General features: G+C 43.2%; 1 long non-coding RNA gene across 1 annotated transcript; it reads right to left on the bottom strand.

Annotated features, from left to right (window-relative positions):
- Positions 1–1133: 1133 nt before the first annotated feature.
- Positions 1134–19699, bottom strand: LOC124619901. The gene is made up of 2 exons (XR_006980161.1): positions 19575–19699; positions 1134–2022 (listed from the first exon to the last, which is right to left on the bottom strand). It is a non-coding gene; the product is annotated as an uncharacterized LOC124619901 (long non-coding RNA).
- Positions 19700–23211: the final 3512 nt, after the last annotated feature.

Raw genomic sequence — 23211 nt, 5'->3', positions numbered from 1 at the left:
TTTCTAAAGATATATCAGTCATTCAAATATGAAAAACGATGATAGAGTAAGATGCCTGTAAGTGACATGGAGTTGTAAGACCTTTCCTGTTCATAATTTATTCAGCTAACAATTAGACTTAGCACAAAATCAAATTTTTATGGCTTCAATAGAAACAATATACAGTGCTTAGTTAACAGCATGCGTTCTGCAAGGACAAAATTATGATAATCAACAAAGCTCAGGAAATAATATTTTATTTTGCAACTTATTATTATCTTCAGCAAATAATTATCATATCTGGGTTTTCTTATTTTTTTGCATATGTGACATTGTAATTCTTCTTATAGGTGCATAGACTTAAAAAATGAATGATTTTTCTTTACCAGTTACTTTCACTTGTCTTTTCAAGTTTTTGGTCATATAACCTTCAATAGAACACTAAAAGTGCTTGACATTATCCTAGCTTTCGGAACTATAAGTTCTTTCCTCAAGCAAGAGAAAGGGTTAGGCTGGGGAAGGTTAAAAAGAAAGGGCAGGACACTCAGACCCCAGCATGAGCGAGACCCACCTCTAGTGAGGACATTCCTTTCATAACACACTGAGCTTTTAGTTAAAACATATGCTTGGGCATTTCAAAAGCTAGGATATTGTTGTGTACTTTTACTTTTTATGTGGGTATTGGCAGTACTAAATATTTCGTCTCCTGAAGATAAACATAGACCAAAACTGTTTCGCAATTTAACGATTTTCGTAGCTGATTTTTTCTTTGATGAAAAAAACCACTGACTCTTTATTCTGAGCAAAGTGAGTTAATTGCCCCTCAGATTGGAAGTGTAAAGAACGTTACAAAGAGAAAGAACATAATACCCTACAAATGAATCCTGGCTGATCTAAACATCTGGCTGATCTGACCTTGTCAAATCATTAACTGTGTAGTTCATGAACAGTTTATTGCTAATAGACCATAAAGGTTATATTTCTCAAAGCTGCTCCTCTTTTGTTAATCTATACTTCGACTTGTTCAACAACCTTGAAGGTTCCCCTTTATGATAAGATGAATGGAGGAATGAATAAGGTCATTAGTTTACAGAAGGATCTGAAGGGAGTTTCAAAGGACATGAAATACATAGGTTTTATCAATTATTTTGTGATCTTGGAAAATGTTGGAAAATTTATTAGCTACAGGAAAATATGAAGTGTTAAACACAGTAACAACTGGATTCAATAAGTCTGAAAGTTAACAGTGCTCACATTTTGTGTGTCGGAAATGGTGTGTCCAGTTTTTAAAAAAAAATTTATTTTGCAAATGTGGGAATGAAGTATATTTCATGATATATTGACAAGTTTACAGATTTAGCTGATTCTCAAATGGCTTGGCCTTTTAATAATCTTACTCATTTGTGTCATATAGCCTGACATTATGGGATATCCTTTGAAGAAATAGTCAGTAACAAATTTACTAGCACAGTTTTATGATATTTCCTTTAAAAAAATTCAATAAACACAGTATCAAGTACCTGTGGATCTTGACAGAGTTATAATAATGTTGATTTAAGAATGAGTTGTAATTAGCATACATGAGTTTAATTAGCATACACAAATTTATAAATAAAATAAAAAAATATCCTTTACTTCTTGACAAATGTCTATGATAAATTCTGAAGACAGCATTTCAAAACCATAAATTCAGTAAAACAGTCATATTATAGTTTTTGGAAACTGTTGTAGTATCACTAGTCAAGGGAATATGTTTACTTTTTTTTATATTCCATAAGTCTTTGTTGAACAGTTGTGGTAGAAATTCCATCAAATTATTGTGCAGCAGCATGAGTCAGGTTCTGGAGGAGGTTCATGATGTGGTCCATGGTGAGGTGGGGGTCCAAAATGAGGAGGGCCATCATGAGGTGGTCCATGGTGTGGTGGTCCATCATGTGGTTGCCAATCATGAGGTGGTCCATCATGTGGTGGACCATGATGAGGAGGCCCATGATGAGGGGGACCATCGTGAGGACCAGACATTGTTTGATGCTTGGCTGCTTACTATGAGAGAAACACAAAAGATGTATCATCTGAATAATCTAGTGTAGTTAAGAAATACATGCCAAAGAAAATAATAGTGGAATTCCTTTTACTTTGTGAAACAGGATTTTATATTTTGGTTTACATGTTACCTATAGAAATGAAACAGAACTCATACTACAGCTTTTGTTCTTTTGGAGTTAATATTACACTACAGAGTCAAATGCTTAGGAACAAAGGCGCTTATAACTTCAGCTTTTTTATTTTTTTCCCACTTTGCTTTCAGAATTTCTTGTACTTGGTCTAAATTGACAATCTGAGTAATAATGCAATTTTCATGCATATCAGTACAAGCTATTTGGAATTACTATGCTAAGATATTAAAAGTACATGTGATGTTTTCACAGAAACTTGATTGTTCAAACATAAACAGCTCCACAGTCCATAGGAAAGTAGATAACGGAATCTGTTCTGTATAATTTTATTGCATATTCTAACATAAGCGTACTCTAATCAAATGAGAGTAATATAAAGTTATCTTTTACTTATCATGTATACTTTTGACGTTTGAAAAGCAATAATGTTAGCATTAACATAATTATGTCAGGCTAGAAATCCATATTTTTCTGGTGTTTAGTATCATTATGCAGTCTACAATCTTCTTTAAAATTGAAAAATATTTTTTTTCTGTATGACATTCAACATATCATTTGTATGACATGGACAAGCCCACAAGTTATGTTGGACAGGAAGGTATTTTGAATAACATGTTGGTTAATGTGATTAATGTTTGTTCTAGTAAATATGCACATCTTGCTGATGCAGTAACAGCAACAGAACACGCTGAACACGTTGTTCAGTTTCCCACAACAAACGTCAGACACTACACATGTTTTACCAAGGCTCCCTACAGAATTACGCCAAGAAAAAAAAACACACACATGTCAATGTGATAAACATGTCAATAGTTGCCACATTCCTGAGTACTAATGCATTTGTAAATGACTATAGTGGACTCCAAGATATAATCAATCCCCAACTTTCACTCTTTGATCATTCAGGTTGAATGTGATGACATAGGAGAAAACCCAGCAAATGACACCCTTGCTAAAAACAGATTTTTTTAAAAAAAGCTTTCAGTGGTCCTGGTGGGCACTGTAGCAGCATTGGAGCTATTTGATGCTGTAATGGCTGCTCATTTCGTTTAGTACTTCTAGTTTACAGTAGTCTGTGACTGCTATCAGGAACCACAGTGTCTGGCATAGACTACTTTCTTGAATCATCAGCGCCAACAGCGCACATACATCACATACAATGTGTAAGATAGGTTTTCACAAGGGCAGCCTAGCTTAGCAGCACCCTTAAATACCGTCACAATATAATTCAGCTGAATTCACAAATTGCGTTAACTGTCTCTGTCGTGTCTTTCCTCTGGTGTTTAGTATCCTAATATAAACCTGCAATAACAGCTCACTCTTTCAATCAGCTGAATGGATGCAGTATTCGTGGCATCTTGGAACCATTGTTTTACTGCTCTGCATCTACATATCTCTGGAAACCACTGTGAAGTGCATGGCAGATAGTACTACCCATTGTAACAGATATTACAGCTTCTTCCCGTTTCGTTCACTTGCGCAGAATGGGAAGAATGATTGTTTAAACATCTCTGTGCGTTTAGTAATTAGTCTGATCTATATCTTCCTCTACATCATTACTCTGCAATTCAAAATTAAGTGCCTGGCAGACGGTTCATCGAATCACCTTCAAGCTATTTCTCTGCCGTTCCACTGTCGAACAGTTTGCGGGAAAAACAAACACTTAAATCTCTCTGTGCGAGCTCTGATTACTGTTATTACTCGTGTTCACAGTTGTTCTGGTTTCGAATTCTAGGATATTTACTCCGTTCTCTATGGTGAAGGATATTTCAGAAAAACTCCGCTTTACTGACACTATCACCTGTCATGTCATATTAACATTGGTGTCACGCAGTGGAGGTATTGATTTTATCGGGGCATTTGTGTACTTTACATACGACGAGAATCTCTTTGGGTTTTCTGTAGAGTTTCTAGACCGAGTTTCGTTGTGAAACTGAAGTTCGTGCTAAATTTCGAGCTTCTGTAAAACTCGCCAAGCCGGCCAGGGTGGCCGAGCGGTTCTAGGGGCTACAGTCTGGAACCGAGCGACCGCTACGGTCGCAGGTTCGAATCCTTCCTCGGGCATGGACGTATGTGATGTCCTTATGTTAGTTAGGTTTAAGTAGTTCAAAGTTCTAGGGGACTGATGACCTCAGAAGTTAAGTCCCATAGTGGCCAGAGTCATTTGAATTTGAAAACTCGCCAATCTTGTGGGGTTTGCGTTCTTTTAAGTCATTGTATTTTTTTTTTTTTTTTGTTGCTTCTTCAACAATGTTCTCATCTGTGGTGTATTATGGGAGATGAGTACCATATCCCATTAATATACACTGCTGGAAATGGAAAAAAGAACACATTGACACCGGTGTGTCAGACCCACCATACTTGCTCCGGACACTGCGAGAGGGCTGTACAAGCAATGATCACACGCACGGCACAGCGGACACACCAGGAACCGCGGTGTTGGCCGTCGAATGGCGCTAGCTGCGCAGCATTTGTGCACCGCCGCCGTCAGTGTCAGCCAGTTTGCTGTGGCATACGGAGCTCCATCGCAGTCTTTAACACTGGTAGCATGCCGCGACAGCGTGGACGTGAACCGTATGTGCAGTTGACGGACTTTGAGCGACGGCGTATAGTGGGCATGCGGGAGGCCGGGTGGACGTACCGCCGAATTGCTCAACACGTGGGGCGTGAGGTCTCCACAGTACATCGATGTTGTCGCCAGTGGTCGGCGGAAGGTGCACGTGCCCGTCGACCTGGGACCGGACCGCAGCGACGCACGGATGCACGCCAAGACCGTAGGATCCTACGCAGTGCCGTAGGGGATCGCACCACCACTTCCCAGCAAATTAGGGACACTGTTGCTCCTGGGGTATCGGCGAGGACCATTCACAACCGTCTCCATGAAGCTGGGCTACGGTCCCGCACACCGTTAGGCCGTCTTCCGCTCACGCCCCAACATCGTGCAGCCCGCCTCCAGTGGTGTCGCGACAGGCGTGAATGGAGGGACGAATGGAGACGTGTTGTCTTCAGCGATGAGAGTCGCTTCTGCCTTGGTGCCAATGATGGTCGTATGCGTGTTTGGCGCCGTGCAGGTGAGTGCCACAATCAGGACTGCATACGACCGAGGCACACAGGGCCAACACCCGGCATCATGGTGTGGGGAGCGATCTCCTACACTGGCCGTACACCACTGGTGATCGTCGAGGGGACACTGAATAGTGCACGGTACATCCAAACCGTCATCGAACCCATCGTTCTACCATTCCTTGACCGGTAAGGGAACTTGCTGTTCCAACAGGACAATGCACGTCCGCATGTATCCCGTGCCACCCAACGTGCTCTAGAAGGTGTAAGTCAACTACCCTGGCCAGCAAGATCTCCGGATCTGTCCCCCATTGAGCATGTTTGGGACTGGATGAAGCGTCGTCTCACGCGGTCTGCACGTCCAGCACGAACGCTGGTCCAACTGAGGCGCCAGGTGGAAATGGCATGGCAAGCCGTTCCACAGGACTACATCCAGCATCTCTACGATCGTCTCCATGGGAGAATAGCAGCCTGCATTGCTGCGAAATGTGGATATACACTGTACTAGTGCCGACATTGTGCATGCTCTGTTGCCTGTGTCTATGTGCCTGTGGTTCTGTCAGTGTGATCATGTGATGTATCTGACCCCAGGAATGTGTCAATAAAGTTTCCCCTTCCTGGGACAATGAATTCACGGTGTTCTTATTTCAATTTCCAGGAGTGTATTTGGTATGTATGTTTTAAATGTAGTCGACACTATTTCTTTGAATTCAAACCTAATCAAACTGGAAGGAGATGAGACTGTCTCTGAGGAAGGCATCGATCGAATTTTCATTTGTTTTTTTACACAGATGTGTTTTGCGATTTTTTTCTGTGGGTTTGCATGTTAAAGTATTCACTCTCGTTACAACAGCCTAGTGGTCACTATTCCCTATATCCATCGTATTGCTCCCTAACTGCTCAGAATTATTTGTTGTCAAGAGGTGAATATGTTTTCGCAAACATTTACGCTTTGGGTAGGCTCCTGAAATAATTTTCTGTGAACGCATCAGTGTGGTTTCAGATGACGTTTCATGTATACCACCGACTTGAAACATGCATTTTTGTCAACATATAGAGGGTAAATTGAAGTTGCCACCCACTGTAATTGTACGGATGGGGTGCCTATTTGAAATGAGACGTGAGACTTAAGTTTTCTTTGAACTGTTTAGCAACTATATGATCTGAGTTGGGAAGGGGGGTTGGTAAAAGAAATCAATTATTAATTTATTCCAGTTGTCACATATAACCTCTACCTATACTAACTCACAGGTACTGTCTACTTCAGTTTCATTAAAGGTAAACTACTTTTGACAGCAATAAACACTTCACCAGTAGCTGTATTTAATCTATCCTTTCTGAACACAGTAAAGTCTTTTGTAAAAATTTTGGCTAAACTTATTTCCTGCTTTAGACAGCTTTCTGGACCTATGATGATTTAACCTTCAGTGTTTTTTATTGGCACTTGGATCTCCAGTTCTTTTCCACACAGCTTCGACATTTTCGAACTGCAGTACTGACTGTTGCTACATCTACCTTTCTGTGTTTGATCTCCATCCTTTTAGACTAATATCCTTTCTGTTGTTTCCCGAAACCCTCCTAGCCAAAAAGCGGCCAGTCCCCTGCACACAGCCCCGCAACCTGTGTAGCCATTTCCAGTGTATAGTCGATCCCTGACCTATTAAGTGAAACCCCGAAACCCTCAGTCCTGTGGCGCAGGTTGAGAAATCTGCAGCCTACACCATCGCAGAACCGTCTGAACCACTGATTCAGGCCCATTAATCGGCTCTGTACCAAAGAACCGAAGTTGGTTATGTCAACAGTGCTACAGATGGTGAGCTCTACCTTCATCTCGCAAGCAAGACTGGCAGTCTTTACCACTTGAACTAGCTACCTGAAACCAGAGAGAATCTCTTCCAATCCAAAGTAACACATATTGTCAGTACCGACATGTGCCACCACCGGCAGCTGGCTGCGTTGTGTGCTCTTCGTGGTATCTGCATGCACCCTTTCTACATTTGGAATGACTACTCCCCCCGTGCACATTGAGTGCACACCGGGTTCCTTCCCCACCTTGACAGCTATGTCCCTAAGGGGTCCCATTACATGCCTAATGTCGGAGCTCCCAGCTGCCAATAAATGCCAATAAAATCCACTCTATGTGCATGCTCAGCCCTTGCAGGGCGAGAGGCTCCCTCTGCAACAGTGACTGCATCTGGCTCAGAGACTTGGTCAGCCACAGATAGCGCCTGAAATATTTTCGGCAGACGAACTGGGGAGGCTCTCCAATCGGCCCCCAAGAAAGCCTTCTGCTGCCTGCCACACCTTGGAATGACCTCATACTCGATGACAAGTGAGGGATCATCCTCAGTAGTGGACAGTTCAGGGGACGTGGAACATGCTCAGTGTCCCTCAGATCCCCATGTCTGGCCCCCCATAGAGGTGCCCGTTGGCACCAGCCTCAAGATGTGTGACTGAAGTCAACACCGCCTGGTCCTGTGAATGAAGGATAACCAACCTAGCTCGCACCTGAACACAACAATCAGAGTCACCATCCATACTAAAGACCACAAAACTCCAAACTGTTATTGTGCCTAGTAAGCATACAAACATGCAAGAAATAAAAAAAATTACCAATAAGCACACAGATAACTGAAAATAAGTAGCTCGTAAAAATAATTCACAGACTAACAGTGTATTCCTCTTATCTGCAGCAGGAACGCATCTACATCTACATCTATGTAGATACATCGCAAGCCACCATACGGCGCATGGTGCAGGGCACCCTGCACCACGACTTGTCATTTCCTTTCCTGTTCCACTCGCAAATAGAGCGAGGAAAAACTACTGTCCGAATCGCCCTGTATAAGCCTTAATTTCGCAATGTACGATGGCAGCAGTAGAACCGTTCGGCAATTAAATTCAAATGTCGGTTCTCTAAATTTTCTCAATAGTTACAATGTAGGCTTTCACGGCCAGTACTGTCTTCACTTTAAACTTCCGGGCTGATAGGCCGTGGTCGATGTATAAAACTCTCCCCTGACGTTTCTTCTCCGACTGTGGGAGACATTCTCCGAGGTAAAGCGGCGAACTGCAAAGAGAACTCGGGGAAGTGCTCTGTTTATTTAGGCAGCGCAGAGGGGCGCCACTGTCCATCACGTGGGTCGACTACGAGACTGTCTCTGTACATACCAACATTCTCAATTGAAAGTAATCGATCGTCACACTGACATCCCAATTTTATGCAGTTTAACATCTTCCTCTTTCCTGATAAACACTGCAATAATTTTAACGGGAAAGAGGGTGTTAACTGGATAAAATTTGGATGTCAGCGTTGCAGTGGAAGCGTGACGATCGATTACTTTTAATTGAGAATGTTGGTATTACCTGAGACATTCTAATAGTCGACGCCACGTGATGGACAGTTGCGCTTCCTGCACTGGCTATGTAATCAGCGCTTCCTCGAGTTCTGTTTGCCATTCGCCGCTACCTCGGAGTATGTCACCCGCAGTCGGAGACGAAACGTCAGGGGAGAGTTTTATACATCGACCACGGCCTGTCAGTCCGGATGTTTTCAGTGAAGGCTTCTCAATAGTGTTTCTCAAAAAGAACGCAAGGTGTTGCTCACTCACGGTCTAACCAACACTGAACTGAGCTGTTCTAAGTGAAATAAACGCAGCCTGTACAACAAGAGGCTCGATAATAGTGACGATACCTTACATTAGACTGCCATTAAAATGAAAAACTGTGACTAGTAAACAGTCAAATACGCAATAAGTTAAGAAACTAAACAAGCAACCACACAGATAACTGAAAATAAGTCGCTCCTCCTTGAAGCTCGTAAAAATAATTCACAAACGAACGGTGCACTCGCCTTATCTGCAGCAGGAACGCAAATTGCCGTCACACTGCCGATCTAACCGACACTGAGCTGTTCCAAGCCTCGAGGTTTTTTCCATTTTTGACCTGTTTCCGGGCCGAAAATTCGGAGTCAGCACCCTCGGAAACAAACAGAAAGCTTGTCAAAAAAATTTCTTCAAAACATTCCGCTATCTGGTTACTTTGAGCACTATTTGACTGGCCTGGTGTCATCCCCATAATTTTACTGATCTGCCTGTAGTGATGCGAAGTGAACTGACAAAACGCTAAACAATACTGCCACATGTAACGATGTTCCGTGTATGACCCAAAAGTCTGTTAACATTTGAAAATGCACTAATTAACGGACTAATGTAGGTAAAGAGGTAAAAATTGACGCACAAGCCTGAAATGTCATGAGATTTTAATGAAACGAAAAATGGGTGTAAAAACTGACCAACAGATGGCGCTGAACAGCAACATGTCAGAGACGCAGCGTGAGAGTCCTGTATAAAATGAGCTGTAATGAGATATGGGGTTTCCTTTCCCCTCTTCTGTACCTTTTGTATACGGCAGACATGACGCCGCCTTCACCCCCCATCCACCTTCTCCAGTACGCCGATGACACCGCCTTCCTTGCCCTCGCCCCCACACTGCAGCACTCCCAACACCTTCTCCAGTCCCATCTTGACCGGCTCACCACTTGGTGGAACCAGTGGTTGCTTAAGGTCAATCCTTCCAAACCCCAAGCAGTCATACATAGTTAGCAAAACCACCCCTTCCTTCCGCCTCCTCGATTTCTACATCACCATCTATGGCCGTCCTATCGCCCTCACTCCCACCCTTAAGTACCTTGGTGTCACCCTTGACCGTCTCCTCTCCTGGACCCCCACCTCCGGACAATCCAAGCCAAGGCACACTCCCGACTCTGTCTCTCCAAGCTCCTTTCTGGCCGTACATGGGGTCTGAACCCCTCCACCATCCCCCATACCTATAAATCCCTTATGCACCCTATCCTCTGCTACGCCCACACTGTCTGGATCTCCGCTCCCCCTACCTTTTACAAATCCCTTCAGATCCTAGAACACCATGCTCTTTGCCTCGCCTATCGCATCCGTCTCCCCTTCCCCACGCTGATCCTGTACGACCCTATTCCGAACCCCCCACCTCCTCCTTTTCCTCGAACCGATACAGATCTTCTACACCTCCTGTAAACTCGATCCTCCTCACCCGCTAGTCTCTCCCATCCTCTCCCTCCCCCGCCCACTGCCGTGCCTGTATTTCCACGCCCACCTGCTCTCCATCTCTCCACTCTCCATACCCTCTCCCAAGGTGGCTTCCGCCAGCTCCCCCTCCCTGATGATGCCCTCCTCCCCTCCATCTACCCCTCCTACCAACTTTGATGCTCCCTCCCTCTTCCTGTGTTTGTTCCTATGGGCACCCTCTCTCCCTTCTCTCCCCCTTCCCTCCCTTTCTCCCCCCTCCTCCCCTGGGCTTCCCCTACCCCTATACCTTCATTCCTCCTACCGTCTCCTCTGTCATTGGCATCTTTGCTCTCCCATCTCCCTCCCCCAGCCCCTTCTTCCACCCTTTGAAGGTCCCCGGACTCGCACACGTTCAGTGGACATTCGCGTGCCGGAGATCATCGCCATCAGTTTCTCGTGTGTGTGCCATCATGTTGTGGTTTAGTGTTTTTCGCTGCCACGCTCCTTCGTTCACTTGTACCGTCCAAGTCATCAGTGATTGTGCGCAGTGCCGTCAGTTTTTTGTGTTTTTTTGTCGAGTGTGAACGGCTTCGTGTTTTTAATTTTTGTGTCTACTGTTTTTAACCACCAATCTGTTACTTTTCTGTCTTCATTGTCTCTTTAATTGTAATGCTTGTGGCTGAAGAGTGGAGTAGATTTATCCGCTGCCAGCCCACCTTTGTGTGAGGTGAAAAATAACAATAAAGAAAAAAAAAGGATATGGGGTCAGAAGCGTGAGCAATCCCGGCATGTTGACTGTACCAGAAAAGGCACTTTTAGTAACGCTTAACTGTCAGAATGGATAATACTGCAGATTTTCGATCCTATCGCCATAAGAAGGGTATTCGAATGAATAAAAGTAGCTGTGGTAAATACTGCTGTGAAGAAAATGATAGCAAAATTAGAAACCATGGCTTGTTTAGACGATTGGCCTCGTAGTGGGCGACCAGACACAATTGTTACTGTCGCTGGGACGTTTCAGGAAGAAATGAAGACATTAGCAGGTTCATCTCCGCATGGTGAAGTCAGCATTCCACACACTATTGTTTGGAGAGATTTAAGGCGTACCCACCACAGCTATCCGTAGGAAATCCGGCGTCATCATAAACTATTAGTCACCGATTTTGTGGGACGGAGAGCATTTGCGGTGCGGTCACTTCAAAAAATGGGGGAAGATTACGACTGGTTGTCTAACGTGTTGTGGACCGATGAAGCCCATTTTTCATTCTGAGGGTCTGTCAACACCCACAACTGCAGAATCTGGACTACCTAAAATACTAGAACGTTCAAGGGAAGGCCATTGCAGGACGAGAAAGTCACGGTGTGAAGTGGATTTACCATATCAATTGTGATCGGAACCTTTTTCTTTGAGGAAATCGGGGGAGGGGGGGGGTTGCTGCTTTTCAAAGTGTCACTGCGACGGGTGCAAAGTACGCCGATATGATATAGAATTAGATCATCTCTAGTCTGGGTGATAAAACACATGCTGGAAGGTACGACTTTTATGCAGGACGACGCTCCACCACATATTGCTACACATGTGTGAAAGATCTCTTGCGTTCATGATTTGGCGAGGATCGCGTGCTGAGTCACCGCTTCCATCATGCTTGGCCTCCCAGGTCATCAGACCTCAATCTGAGTGATTATTGCTAGTGGAGTCACCTGAATTCGCAAGTCTACCGTGATCGTCGGATCTCATTAGGGATGCTAGAAGACAACATCCGACGGCAATTTATCGTCACACCTGCTGATACGCTGTACAGTGCTGTACACAACATTGCCCCTCGACTACAGGTATTGTTGATGAATGACGGCCGACGTGTTGGGCATTTGTTATAAAGAACATTGCCTTCACTAAAAATTAATCGTTTTGCTGATTATTGCTCTTGTATCATATAAAGCGCTATCTTTTGGTCATTTTGTGAACGGTTTGATTTCAACAAAACGCCATGTCATTTCAAGCACATGTAGGGCATTTGTTATAAAGAACATCGCCTTTGCTAAAAATTAATTGTTTTGCTAATTATTGGTCTTGTATCATATGAAGCACCATCTGTTGGTCATTTTGTGCCCTTTTTTGTGTTCAATAAAACCCCATATCATTTCAACCACGTGTATCAATTTTTACATCTCTACCTACTATTCAACTTTCAAATGTTAACATACCTTTAGGTCACCTTGTCATCCGAATGCTTGTCAGAATTGCAGAAGTTTTGCATAGTACTCAGAGTTCTGTTCCGTCACTAACTGCAGTGCCCAGCGCTGCCCAGGATGTTTAATGCCGGCCACACAAAGTGATTGGCCCTGTGCCTTGGGTGACTTTTGTTGGCACTATATCCACGATCAGCCTTGGCGTTTGTACGGCACTGAGGATTTTAATAAAAGAAATAACTGTGAAACACGGACTAAAATATCGTCTAGGGTAGATATCACACGAGGGCTGCACAGAAAGTAACGCACTGCATTTTTTTTTCTCATCCTAAAAGAATGCCACGAATGCGAAACGTTACGTATGTGTTATTTGAAGTCTCCTGAGTGAGTGCGCCAAGTTTCCGTCACTTCCGACAGATAGCGTAGCTGCGGGACAATTTCAAAATGGCGTCTGTAGGTGATGTACGTTACAAGCAACGTGCCGTCATTGAATTTCTCACTGCAGAGAAAGAAACTGTGGGGAATATTCACGAACGCTTGTGCAAAGTCCATGGAGCGCATGCTGTTTACAGCAGCACAGATAGTCGCTGGGCACGGAGGGCGAGGTCATCAGAAGGCGGTTCGGCGGAGCTCCACAATTTGCAGCGGTCGGGGAGAACACCTACGGCTGTCACACCTGACACACCTGACCTAACCCACTCGGACTTCCATTTGTTTGGGCCATTAAAGGATGCCATTCGTGGACGAAAATTGAAATTTGTGGTAAGTTCCTATGGGACCAAACTACTGAGGTATCGGTCCCTAAGCTTAATCTAACTTAAAACTAAGTTACGCTAAGGACAACACACACACCCATGCCCCATGGAGGACCCGAACCTCCGATGGGGGAGAGTCGCGCGAACCGTGGCAAGGTACCCTAGACCACGCGGCTACCCCGCGCAGCGTTCGTGGAAGACATTTTGAGGACGAGGAGGAGGTGATTCACATAGTGAAGTACTGGCTCTGCCTCCAGGACAAGGATTGATACCGAAAGGGCATACACGCCCCTGTTTCACGCTGGAGGAAGGCAACAGAACGGGATGGAGATAACGTGGCAAGCTAGGTTGTGTAGATAAAACTCCGTGCTTTCGTGTGTGTAATTCTCATTATGTTCAATAAAGTCCGCCTGCTTAGCTGAGCGATAACATGCCTGCGTCCCATGCAGTGGGCCCGGGTTCGATTCCTGGCAGGATTGAAGATTTTTTTCGTGGACTGGGTGCTGTGTTGTCCTCATCATCATTTCATCCTCATCACCGGCACCCAAGTCGCCCAATGTGGCGTCGACTTAAATAAGAGTTGCGCATGGCGGCCGAACTTCCCTGAATGGGGCCTCCTATCCAACAATGCCTCACGGTCATTTCATTTTTTTTTGTTCAATAAAGAATCGTTGAAAAAAAATGCCATGCGTTACCTCCTGGGCAACACTCGTACTTAACTACAGCAACTAATCAACAAATGAGAGTTCGCAATCTGTTTCTGTCAAATTATCGAGCTTACGCTTGTCCTGTGATCTAGTAAAGTGTGATGGTACTGACTCCAAGGCAAGTATTAGCACGGTAATTTATTCTCGAGATAGAAATTACATTCAGCACCACGATATATTTCGTTTTCAGGCATTTAATTTTTCATTAATATTCATCATTCATTGTTTCATCTGAATATCAAACATTTGGGTGGACATAGGTTATATATTTTTAACAAACGCACCTACACACAAACACTCACACACACACACACATATATATATATATATATATATATATATATATATATATATACGAGGGTTGGAAGTTTAATAGTGGCAACTATTTATTCACAGCTCGTACAAAATAGATACGTGTTTCAAAGTTTTACTGACCTTCAAAGTAGTCAACAGCATAGTGTATAACCCGTTGCCAGCGATGTGGAAGTCGTAGGATGCTCTTAGCAGTGCCAGTTGTGTCGACAGTTCGAGCGGCGCGGTCTATTGCCCGGAAAATTTGTAGCAGTTCTGAAGTGAATGCTGTGAAGTGCTTCCTTCAGTTTAGAAAACGAGTTGTGCCTACGAGGTCTTAAGTCAGGGGAGTGCAGTAAGTGGTACAGCACTTAGCAGCCCCATCAGTCAAACAAATCAGTAACTGCTTGCACTGTACGTGCTTGAGCATTTTTCTGCGAAATGATGGTCAGATCGTGCAGAAAGTGTCATCATTTCTGTCTCTATGCTGTTCATTTTTGTAACACCTACGACCAGCTTAGAGAAAGAAGTGATGACACTTTTTTCAGGTCCTGACTATCATCCTGCAGGACAATGCTCAAGCACGTACAGTGCAAACTGTTACTGATTTGGTTGACTGATGGGGCTGCTAAGTGTTATACCACCTACTGCACTCCCCTGACTTAAGCCCTCGAGAGTTCGACTCGATTTCTAAACTGAAGGAAACACTTCACGGCATTCGCTTCAGAACTGCTACAAATTCGTCGGGCAGTAGACCGCGCCGCTCGAACTGTCAACACTACTGGCACTGCTAAGAGTATCCTACGGCTTCCGCATCGCTGGCAAAGGGTTATACACAGTGCTGGTGACTACTTTGAAGGTCATTAAAACTTTGAAACACGTATCTGTTTTCTACAAGCTGTAAATAAATTGCTGACACTATTGAAGTTCCAAACTTCGTATACATACGAGGGGTGTCTGAAAAGTCCGTGCAAAGTTTGATAGATGGCACCACCGGCGCGTATCGAGGTCATGTTTAGTTATTAGCAACTTTGGAAAGAATGCACACCAAGTTTCAGACATATTGGTCTATGTCTTTGTGTTTGGCATTCGTATGAATCAAGGTAGTCGAGTGATTGTCAAAAAAATGGACGAAAATGAATTTCGCGTGGTGATTAAACATTACTCTATGAAAGACAAAACACCTCAGGAGACTAAAGAGAAGCTTGCTAATTTTAGGGTGACTCTGCACCTTCGATTAGAACAGTTTATAAATGGTTTCAAAATTTTCGGAGTGGCCATACGAGCACAAGTGGTGCTGGACGTTCTGGACGCCCTGTGATTGTTACGACTCCAGAAATCATTGATAAAATCCATGATATAGTGATGGAAGACAGAAGAGTTAAGATGCGTGAGATTGCTAGTGCTGGGGCATCTCGAATGAACGGGTACATAATATTTTGCATAAACATTTGGACATGAGAAACCTATACGCAAAATGGGTTCCGCTATTGCTCACGCTTGACCAAAAACGGAATCGAGTGAAGTGTTGCAAGGATGGTTTGCAGCTGTTCAGGAAGAATCTGAAGGACTTTAAGCATCGTTTCGTCACTGTGGATGAAACATGGATACATTACTATACCCCTGAGAGCAAACAACAATCTAAACAATGGGTTACCATGGGCGAATCTGCACCAAAAAAGGCGAAGACCATTCCTTCGGCCGGAAAGGTTATGGCGACTGTCTTTTTTGATTCACAAGCGATAATCCTCATCCACTATCTGGAAAAAGAGTAAAGCTATTACAAGTGCATATTATTCATCCTTACTGGGGATATATATATATATATATATCCCCATGAACCATGGACCTTGCCGTAGGTGGAGAGGCTTGCGTGCCTCAGCGATACAGATAGCCGTACCGTAGGTGCAACCAGAACAGAGGGCTATCCGTTGAGAGGCCAGACAAGCGTGTGGTTCCTGAAGAGGGGCAGCAGCTTTTTCAGTAGCTACAGGGGCAACAGTCTCGATGATTGACTGAGCTGGCCTTGTGACACTAACCAAAACGGCCTTGCTGTGTTGGTACTGCGAACCGCTGAAAGCAAGGGGAAACTACAGCCGTAATTTTTCCCGAGGGCATGCAGCTTTACTGTATGGTTAAATGATGATGGCGTCCTCTTGGGTTAAATATTCCGGAGGTAAAATAGTCCCCCATTCGGATCTCCGAGCGGGGACTATTCAGGAGGACGTTGTTATAATGAGAAAGAAAACTGGCGTTCTACGGATCAGAGCGTGGAAATTTCAGATCCCTTAATCGAGCAGGTAGGTTAGAAAATTTAAAAAGGGAAATGGATAGATTAAAGTTGGATATAGTGGGAATTAGTGAAGTTCGGTGGCAGGAGGAACAAGACTTTTGGTCAGGTGAATACAGGGTTATAAATACAAAATCCAATAGGCGTAATGCAGGAGTAGGTTTAATAATGAATAAAACAATAGGAGTGCGGGTAAGCTACTACAAACAGCATAGTGAACGCATTATTGTGGCCAAGATAGATACGAAGCCCACGCCTACCACAGTATACAAGTTTATATGCCAACTATCTCCGCGGATGACGAAGAGATTGATGAAATGTATGATGAGATAAAAGAAATTACTCATACAGTGAAGGGAGACGAAAATTTAATAGTCATAGGTGACTAGAACTCGATAGTAGGAAAAGGAAGAGAAGGAAACGTAGAAGGTGAATATGGAATGGGAGTATGGAATTTTGCACAGAGCATTACTTAATAATAGCCAACACTTGGTTCAAGAATCATAAAAGAAGGTTGTATACATGGAAGAAGCCTGGAGATACTGGAAGGTCTCAGACAGATTATATAATGGTAAGACAGAGATTAAGGAAGCAGGTTTTAAATTGTAAGACGTTTCCAGGTTCATATGTAGACTCTGACCACAATCTATTGATTATGAACTGTAGATTAAAACTGAAGAAACTGCAAAAAGGTGGGAATTTGAGGAGATTGAACCTGGATGAACTGAAAGAACCAGAGGTTGTAGAGAGCTTCAGGGAGAGCATTAGGGAACGATTGACAAGAATGGGGGAAAGAAATACAGTAGAAGAAGAATGGGAAGTTTTGAGAGATGAAATAGTGAAGGTAGCAGAGGATGAAGTAGGTAAAACGACGAGGGCTAATAGAAAACCTTGGGTAAGAGAAGAGATATTGAATTTAATTGATGAAAGGAGAAAATATAAAAATGCAGTAAATGAAGCAGTCAAAAAGGAATACAAACGTCTCAAAAATGAGATCGACAGGAAGTGCAAAAAGGCTACAAATGTAAGGATGTAGAGGCGCATATCACTAGGGGTAAGATAGATACTGCCTACAGGAAAATTAAAGAGACCTTTGGAGAAAAGATAACCACTTGCTTGAATATCAAGAGCGCAGATGGAAACCCAGCTCTAAGCAAAGAAGGGAAAGCAGAAAGGCGGAAGGAGTGTATAGAGGGTCTATACAAGAACCATGTTCTTGAGGACAATATTGTAGAAATGGAAGAGAATGTAGATTAAGATGAAATAGGAGATATGATACTGCGTGAAGATTTTGACAGAGCACTGAAAGACCTAAGTCGAAACAAGGCCCTGGGAGTAGACAACATTCCATTATAACTACTGACAGCCTTGGGAGAGCCAGGCCCAACAAAACTCTACCATCTGGTGAGCAAGATGTATGAGACAGGCGAAATACCCTCAGACTTCAAGAAGAATATAATAATTCCAATCCCAAAGAAAGGAGGTGTTGACAGATGTGAAAATAAGCTAACTATCAGTGTAATAAGCCACGACTGCAAAATACTAACACGAATTCTTTACAGACGAATGGAAAAATTGGTAGAAGCTGATCTCAGGGAAGATCAGTTTGGATTCCGCAGAAATGTTGGAACACGTGAGGCAATACTGACCCTACGACGTATCTTAGAAAATAGATTAAGGTAAAGCTACGTTTCTATGATTTGTAGACTTAGAGAAAGCTTTTGACAGTGTTGACTGGAATATTCTCTTTCGAATTCTGAAGGTAGCAGGGTTAAAATACAGGGAGCGAAAGGCTATTTACAATTTGTACTGAAACCAGATGGCAGTTATAAGAGTCGAGGGGCATGAAAGGGAAGCAGTGGTTGGGAAGGGAGTGAGACAGGGTTGTAGCCTATCCCCGATGTTATTCAATCTGTACGTTGAGCAAGCAGTAAAGGAAACAAAAGAAAAATGCGGAGTAGGAATTAAAATCCATGGAGAAGAAATAAAAACTTTGAGGTTCGCCGATGACATTGTAATTCTGCGAGACACAACAAAGGACCTGGAAGAGCAGCTGAACGGAATGGACAGTGTCTTGAAAGGAGGCATAAGATAAACATCAACAAAAGAAAAACGTGGATAATGGAATGTAGTCGAATTAAACCGGGTTATGCTGAGGGAATTAGATTAGGAAATGAGACGCTTAAAGTAGTAAATGAGTTTTGCTATTTGGGGAGCAAAATAACTGATGATGGTCGACGTAGGGAGGATATAAAATGTAGACTGGTAATGGCAAGGAATGCGTTTCTGGAGAAGAGACATTTGTTAACATCGAGTATAGATTTAAGTGTAAGGAAATCGTTTCTGAAAGTATTTGTGTGGTGTGTAGCCATGTATGGAAGTGAAACGTGGACGATAAATAGTTTACACAAGAAGAGAATAGAAGCTTTCGAAATGTGGTGCTACAGAAGAATGCTGAAGATTAGATGGGTAGATCACATAACGAATGAGGAGGTATTGAACAGAATTGGGGAGAAGAGAAAGTTGTGGCACAACTTAACTAGAAGAAGGGATCGGTTGGTAGGAGATGATCTGAGGCATGAAGGGACCACCAATTTAGTACTGGAGGGTAAAAATCGTAGAGGGAGACCAAGAAATAAATACACAAAGCAGATTCAGAAGGCTTTAGGCTGCAGTAGGTAATCGAAGAGGCTTGCACAAGATAGAGTAGCCTGGAGAGTTGTATCAAACCAGTCTTTGGACTGAACCCCCACAACAACAACATACATGTTTCAAGACAGATTACGAAATTTTATGTACACTGCGATCTATTTCTTGTTTTGAAGGTAAAGTGTGTAAAATTTCATCAAGATCGGAATAAAACTGTAGATTTGCATGAATTAAACAAACATACAAACAAACGGCCCCATTTTTTCACATACAAAGATTGTGGTGTCCAGTGCGCAGAAACTGCTGAAAGATATAAGTTTAGTTCAAAGATTAAATTACTTATGAAACCGACATAAAAATGCCTTCGTGCTTATTCAAGGCACACATTTCATCTCTTCTCGTCGCAGTAAGTAGCTAATCTCAGGACTTACCGCTAAAGACAAAACCGATGAGCTCAGAGAACTGACCCGTGTGTGCTTCTTTTGCAGACTTGGCTGGAAGTTGCCACTTTCCTCAGACTTTAGCACCTTTCATGTCCTGCGTCCGCTATCTTTCTTATCGCTCCGTAATCTGTGAGACCACAACCCGAACGGAAGGGAAACCCAATCGCGTTGACTTGTGACATTTTCCAAATATGTGATAACAGTGTACGCCGTGAGACAGTTCGTTAGATTCGACAGAAACTAATGACAATTGTAATATATAATTTCCAGGGACTAATTTTGCTTATGTATAACTGACAAAATTGCAGGACAAAAAAAGGAAAGTAGGTCTACGAAAACTCGCTATTGCCGTTGTAAATTGTCGTAGCAGTATTGGTAAAGAACCAGAGCTCCAAGCGATTGTAGAAAGCACTGAAACTAAAATCGTTAGAAGTACGGAAAGCGTACTAAAGCTCGAAATACGTTTAGTCAAAATTTTTACAAATGACCTAACTGTGGTACAGAATGCAGTTTGTGGCGGGGCGTGTATTTCTATCAGAAACGGGCATAAAATGTCGTCTAAAATCCTTGCGAATGCTTTCTCAGAAAATTATTTTGAACAATTAGTTCAGTTGCCCACTCGAAGTGTAAATGATTACGAAAACATACTTCATCTCTGAACAGTAAATAATCCTGAGAAAATCAAGGGCATCATGATAGATACAGGGATTTGTGATCACAAGGTTGTTGTAGCGAGACTGAATAAAGTAACATCCAAAGCCTTCAAAAATAAACGCAAAATACATCTATTTAAAAAAGGCTGATTAAAAATTGGCTCGCACAGGCACATAGAGACGACAACTGCAAAGTTCATCGCGCTGGATGAATATGTGGCTGGTTTTATGAACACTCCCTCACCCTGTTCAGCTCGACTAGCCTGTCTTGAACCCCAAAGAAAATCTTTGGGACGTATTGGAACAGCGGGTAAAACGCCGACATCAGCATCCACGGAATGTGGTAAAATTGCGCTATCAAATCCGCAGTGTATGGCTTTAGGTGTACAATTGATGAAAACTTGAACTGGAAGAAATGTATTACTGAGTTTCTCAAACAATAAAGTTCAGCTACTTTTGCTCTTCGTATCATTGCTAATCTTGAAAACAAACGCATCAATCTCCTGACATATTTTGTGTATTTCGATTCAGTCATGTCGAACGGAATAATTTTCTGGAGGAACTCATCACTTAGAAAGAAAATATTGATTTCATAAGAGGGAGCAGTAAGAAAAATATGCGGTCTTCATCCACGGACGTCATGTAGGCAACTCTTCAAGGAACTAGACATTTTAATTGCGCCATCACAATACGTGTTCTCGCTAACGAAATGTGTCATAAATAATCCCTCACAATTTGAGGAAAACAGTGATCTACATACCTACAACACTAGAGAGAAAATGACCTTCATTTCCCATTGTTAAAGCTATCGGTGGCTCAGAGAATTCAACATGTAGCAATAAAAACTTTTAATCGTTTGCCCAATAACATAAAATGTCTGACAGGCAGTGAAGCAAGTTTTAAACCTAATTTAAAACCTTGTTTTATAAATATATCCGCCTTTTCTTGCTGCAACGTAATTTATTTTTCCCAGATGCGTTTCGCCCTGTTCTTGTTCTAAGGCATCTTCAATGGGATTGTTTGCCGTGATCTGCGTTTCCTCTCATCTGGTCTGGAGCTCGCACCACCACTTTACTTTCGAAACATAACCACAATTTTGTATTCCGGACTTTTTCATACTTCCTTCTTGTGCTGTACTACTATTCTTTTCCCAGTACATAATTATACATACATCAAAAAGAATTTTTCACCACCTCGGTTCCTAGGGTTCCGGAACCTGTACAGAAAATTGGAATAGAGATCATCATAAATATCATTTCTGCCTTTTTTATTGCTAATGAAAACCACACATTGCATGTTACACCATCATAGAGGGAGACCTTCAGAGGTGGTGGTCCAGATTGCTGTACTCAACGATACCTCTAATACCTAGTAGCACGCCCTCTAGCATTGATGCATGCCTGTATTCGTCGTGGCATACTATCCACAAGTTCATCAAGGCACTGTCGGTCCAGATTGCTCCACTCCTCAACGGCAATTCGGCGTAGATCCCTCAGAGTGGTTGGTAGGTCACGTCGTCCATAAACAGCAATTTTCAATCTATCCCAGGCATGTTCGATAGGATTCATGTCTGGAGAATATGCTGGCCACTCTAGTCAAGCGACGTCGTTATCCTGAAGGAAGTCATTCACAAGATGTGCACAATGGGGGCTCGACTTGTCGTCCATGAAGACGAATGCCTCGCCAATATGCTGCTGATATGGTTGCACGATCGGTCGGAGGATGGCATTCACCTATCGTACAGCCGTTACGGTGCCTTCCATGACCACCAACGGCGTACGTGAGCCCCACATAATACCACCCCAAAACAGCAGGGAACCTCCACCTTGCTGCACGCGTTGGGCAGTGTGTCTAAGCCGGTCAGCCTGACCGGGTTGCCTCCAAACAGGTCTCCGACGATTGTCTGGTTGAAGGAGTATTCGATTCTCATCGGTGAAGAGAACGTGATGCCAATCTTGGGCGGTCCATTCGGCATGTTTTTGGGTCCATCTGTATCGCGCTGCATGGTGTCGTGGTTGCAAAGATGGACCTCGCTATGGACGTCGGGAGTGAAGTTGCACATCATGCAGTCTACTGCGCACAGTTTGAGTCGTAACACGACGTCCTGTGGCTGCACGAAAAGCATTATTCAACATGGTGGCGTTGCTGTCAGGGTTCCTCCGAGCCATAAACCGCAGGTAGCGGTCATTCACTGCAGTAGTAACGCTTGGGCGGCCTGAGCGAGGCAAGTCATAGACAGTTCCTGTATCTCTGTATCTCCTCCATTTCCGAACAACATCGCTTTGGTTCACTCCGATACGCCTGGACACTTCCCTTGTTGAGAGCCCTTCTTCGTACAAAGTAACAATGCTACGCGATCGAACCGGGCATTTGACCGTTAGTCACGGTTGAGCTCCTTCCTGTTGGAATGACTAGAACTGATCGGCTGTCGGAACCCCTCCGTCTAATAGGCGCTGGAGCTCATGCTATTGCACTGACGAGTTTCTACTTAAAAATTGGTAGCCAGTATATATAAAAAATAAATAAATAAAACCACAGCCATGTTTTTAAGCGTAGTTGCATGAGTACGAATAAAATGATGATGTGTTCATTGATGTTAACTCTAATCATGCTTACATATTCCGATATCATTTAAACTGGCTATTTCCGCGTCATTCCGAATCGTTCAGATGATTGATGAATCATGTAATTAATTAACTAACCTGGATGCGACGTATCTGCACAACATAGTTGACTCCTTCCGTGAGTGAATCCAGGTGGTTATCCAAGTCCAAGAGCGGAATTACAAGGTATTAAATGATGCTTGTACTGTTTTCCCTAGGGTAGACTAAGTTTTTGTCCGTTGAGCTTATCTTGACGTGGAGGCGTGTCAGTATGGTAGCAAGGAGATACGGTGTGGCCATGAACGTACAGCGAATGAAGCTGCTGTATCAACGCAGACTGTCCAGTGTCCAACACTTTTCCACGGAGTG

Source organism: Schistocerca americana, chromosome 6, assembly GCF_021461395.2.
Source record: "Schistocerca americana isolate TAMUIC-IGC-003095 chromosome 6, iqSchAmer2.1, whole genome shotgun sequence".
Classification (NCBI taxonomy): Eukaryota; Metazoa; Arthropoda; class Insecta; order Orthoptera; family Acrididae; genus Schistocerca; species Schistocerca americana.
The sequence above is the reverse complement of the archived record's forward strand: the minus strand, read 5'-3'. Positions and strand labels throughout refer to the sequence as shown.